Source organism: Berghia stephanieae, chromosome 7 (genome assembly GCF_034508935.2).
Source record: "Berghia stephanieae isolate SIO BIC M18660-M18661 chromosome 7, UCSD_Bste_1.3, whole genome shotgun sequence".
NCBI lineage: Eukaryota > Metazoa > Mollusca > Gastropoda > Nudibranchia > Aeolidiidae > Berghia > Berghia stephanieae.
In genome coordinates this window covers 63768366-63773365 of record NC_088366.1, presented here as the reverse complement: position 1 = coordinate 63773365, position 5000 = coordinate 63768366, and positions in this window count along the sequence as shown.

The following is a 5000-nucleotide window of genomic DNA, read 5'->3' as shown; positions in this document are numbered from 1 at the left end:
GTGTACCAGTGTGTATTTAATTTGTGTGCGAATGTTCAAAAACCTACGTCTTATAATTTGACCTTACGGCCGGTAACTCCTCCTCCCACTCCTATTCCTACTCTTTCTCCTACTCACACTCACACACACACAGAACTCACACTCGCCTACACGTGCATTTCATTTGTCCACGTCAACCCATACGGTTTTCATTAGAAGACCACAAACTAACCCCGAACATGCCTCGATCCCTTGAAGAAATATCCATGTCGTGCGTAATAATCACACTTGAATCAGAACCGTATGCGGCCTAACCAGTCGGGGACATTCCACAATTGAGTATGCAGTATATAAAATTGTAAGTAGCTAGTTATGTCGTACAAGGACAAAACGCTTTATTCTTCTTCTGCTAGAGGTGCCTAAATGAGCCAGTAAAATGGAGATAAAAAATATAAAGTGAGTAGATATGACTCATATATAAGGGAACAACACAAAACAAACAACGTTTCGGCCCTTGGCCTTCCTTACTGTCTTCTGACGAAGGCCAAGGGCCGAAACGTTGTTTGTTTTGTGTTGTTCCCTTATATATGAGTCATATCTACTCACTTTATATTTTTTATCTCCATTTATTTTTCTTTTTTCATTTGTAGAAAACGTCTATGTCACATAGGGGACATTCCACAATTGAGTATGCAGCATATCAAATTGTAAGTAGCTAGTATTCTGTTATGTCGTACAAGGACAAAGCACTTTTTTAGCCCTATTTTATATTTGTAGAAAACGTCTATGTCACATAGGGGACATTCCACAATTGAGTATGCAGCATATCAAATTGTAAGTAGCTAGTATTCTGTTATGTCGTACAAGGACAAAGCACTTTTCCCCCCTTTTTTTCATTTATAGAAAACGTCTATGTCACATAGCGGATCGTGGAATAACCAGGGACATTCCACAATTGGATTCAGTAGTCTGATGTCACGCCGCCCAGCAACGGCGGCCGTCTTGGTTCTAAACAAAGAAAATCATTACTTTTTATTCTTCATGCTGGCTAGAACTTTTCATATACCTTGTGATCAGAATGTGTAAAAGTCAAAACATCATCAAATTTATGGGGTTTTTTCCTCTGGATACGGTTTTATGCTCGCCGGAGAAATATTTCATACGGGCGTCCGCCATTGTTCGGATAGTTTAGAGCCAGTGTTACTAAGTTACCATGCGTCATTAGGAAGGAAGTGACGTTACGAATGTTGAAAAGCATTGAGTATGCAGTATATTTATTTGATTTAATTTGCATTGTTTTGATTTGTGTTTTTGTATTTTTTTGTTAGGTTTGTGTGTGTGTGTGTGTGTGTGTGTGTGTGTGTGTGTGTGTGTGTGGTGTGTGTGTCTTTTTAATTAATTTTTTTCTTCTTCTTTTTGGTGGCTGAAGAAGGGTTTTGGGCCTGAAACATTGCGTATTAAGTAATTTGTATATTTTGAAACCTGTTATATCCATTTTCATTCAATACTTTCTCTTTTTTTTTCTTTAAACTGTCCACAGCCTCTAACAACAGCATAGTATAAGTACGTAATACTTTGCCCTTTAAATCTCTCCTTACCAGCTATTTTTAGAATTTCCCCCGAAAATTCACCCCAAAACCAACACAAGAACAGACTTTTCTTACTCAAACAAAAAAGATAACAATTGAGCTCTACAACACAGTGTTTAGTATCTATATATAGCTGTAATGAAAGCATTTCTTTAGATTTTGTGATGTACAAGAGAAATCAGAATGAGAAAATTGTCTGTTGCATCGCAACGAATGTGACGATTTTCCTATGGGTGGTAAAATTGTAATATCGCCTAACAGGCGTCATGTCCTGTCCTACATGTTAAATGTTGCTGTTAACCAGGGACCACTTGTAAAGCGCTTTGAGCTCATTTAGTGGATATTGCGCTATATAAAGCTCAATTTATTTATTTATTTATTTATTTATAAGGAGAGGGTTAAAAAGCACGAGTTTGTTACATCCGTCGTTCTGACGTAGAACAACGATGATAATAATGATATATCCTCGGCCATTACTCTTTCCTATCATCACCATTATCATCAACGACACCATCACTAAGTACACCGTGTGTGTGTGTGTGTGTGTGTGTGTGTGTGTGTGTGTGTGTGTGTGTGTGTGTAATGTTTATCCCTAACATGTCCGTAACGAATTCCAGGTGACGGACAAAGAAGAACTAACTGCTGGTAACTATAGTAATCTACTCTGGTCATTGGGAATTATATTATATATAGTAATCGCCCACGTCATGCAAGGTTAAATATCAACACATCATTCTATAGATAGTATGCGTTTGGCGAAGGAGTTCACAACATTGCCATCCGGAAGTATAACGGACCAACACACAAAACTATGTGCAACCATGAACGTTTATATAGGCAGTTTAATACAGTTTAGTGAGAATTACTCATAAAACGCGGATGGCAAAAAACAACAAAGGCTTGAGTGACGTCATCTTCGTTCTATCTATAGGTAGTTTAATACAGTTTAGTGAGAATTACTCATAAACGCGGATGGCAAAAACAATAACAAAGACCAGAGTAACATCATCTTGGAACTATCAATAGATAGTTCCAAGATGACGTCACTCAGGTCTTTGTTATTGTTTTTGCCATCCGCGTTTATGAGTAATTCTCACTGAACTGTATTAAACTGCCTATAAACGTTCATGGATACACACAGTTTTGTGTGTTGGTCCGTTATACTTCCGGATGGCAATGTTTTGAGCTTCTTAGCCAAGCGCATCCTATCTATATAACGTTGTGATGTTTTTTTGGTGTTGTGGTGGTAATGACACGTAAGAAAAAAGATTGAGCTTTTATAGAGCGCAATATCCACTAATCGTGCTCAAAGCGCTTTACAAGGGGTCCCTGGCCAACAGCAACACATAACATTTAGGAAGCGATGGATATATTATTATAACAGTGCTAGCACAAATTAGGACGCCTTATAGGAAGTATTGTACTCAATAGCACAAGCAATCTGTACAATGAAATGGAAAAAAATCGTTCCATGTGGTTTGGTGGGGGAATAAATGATACATTGTGAAGCGCATTGAACATGGTAAATCCATTGAAAGCTCTCAATAAATGTCCATATAATATTTCTTTTTTTTTTTTTTTTTTGTCTAACAGGATATGGCGAGTATAAAGTGCACGTTTTATGGCCAAAATGTAAAAAAGAAGACAACGTTTATTCAATCTTAGGCTTTCGCCAATAAATCAACAATTTGATGACAACATACATGAAAGTGGGGGGAAAAATGGTAAATGGAACCAAAAAAATAAACTGATACAATTAATAACCACACAAACAATACAACAATCGTAATACCACCAATAACAATAATAATAATAATAATAATAATAATAATAATAATAATAATAATAATAATAATAATAATAATGATAATGATAATGATAATAATAATAATAATAATAATAATAATAATAATAATAATATAATAATGATGATAATAATAATAATAATAATAATAATAATAATAATAATAATAATAATAATAATAATAATAATAATAATAATAATAATAATAATAATAATAATAATAATAATAATAATAATAATAATAATAATAATAATAATAATAATAATAATAACCATCACCATCACTATCACGTTTCCAATCAGTTTTTCTCGTTTTTTAAAATTTGATACCCATCACAACAGACCTCCTTACTACTACGAAAACTTCCGTAGAACTACGGCCAAATCCCGAGCTGTATAAAATAAAGGTTAGACAGGATATGACGAGTATATAGTACACGTTTTATGGCCAAAATGAAAAAAGATTTGACATTGTCAGTCAGGCAGTTCAGGTTCCGTATAATGCCAGAAGCAAACGTCTGCTAATTAAACTGATCTAAAAATACATCCACGGAGACAGTAAATATAGAAGGAATGCTATTGACGTCACGCATATTATTGTATCTTATCCTTTTGCTTTATATCAATAGCCTTCAACAGTCATGACGTCACTTCCCTTTGTAATGACGCATAGTAACTTAGTAACTGGTTCTAAACTATCGGAACAATGGCCGACGTCCTTATCAAATATTTCTCCAACGAGCATAAAAGTGTATCCAGAGGAGAAAAACATTATAAATATGATCATGTGTTTTGACTTTTATACATTCTGATCACATGACATAAGAAAAGTTCTAGCCAGCATGAAGAATAAAAAAAGTTCCCATTTTCTTTGTTTAGAACCAAGATGGCCGCCATTGCTGGGCGACGTGACGTCAGACTAGTGAATCCAATTGGAGAGACGATCAGTATCAGGCTATAAAGTTTTTACTACATTCTCTCGAACAGTCTGTAAACAATTACGAGATACGGCTACACAAAAATTATGTTTGTGTTGTTCTCAAAATTAATCTTTCATATCATATCATAATATTTATTTTATTAAGACACATCATTGTTATATGTGGCATATCGTCTCACAACGGTTTGATGTCGCAGCGACGAACCTTGAGTGTAGAATTGAATCTCAATTTTCAATTATTATATTTGAATTGGAATTTTTAAAAAAACAAAAACAAAAAAAAAAACGTTTGTTTTTTGTTTTGTTGTTTTTTTAAGGGAAGAGGGGGGGGGGGGGGGGGGGGTTTTTGTTTTTTTTAAATCGTTGGGGTTTTTTTTTTTTTTTGGGGGGGGGGGTTGTTTTTTTTTTTGTTTGTTTTTTTTTAAATTTGTTAATTTTTTTATTTTTTTTTTTGTTTTTTTTTTTCTTTGTTCATTTTTTGATAGTTTGTTGTTGCTGTTTTTTATTTTGTTTTGTATGTTTTTTTAAATCTTTTTTTTTTAAATATCAAAACCGGGACTGTTCTTAGTCATTGATGAATGTTAATGAAATGAGTTCCTCCTCCTAATCTTCTTCTTCTTCTCCTTCTCCTCCTTCCTCTCCTTCTCCTCCCCTTCCTTCTCTTCCTTCCTTCTCCTCTCCTTCTCTT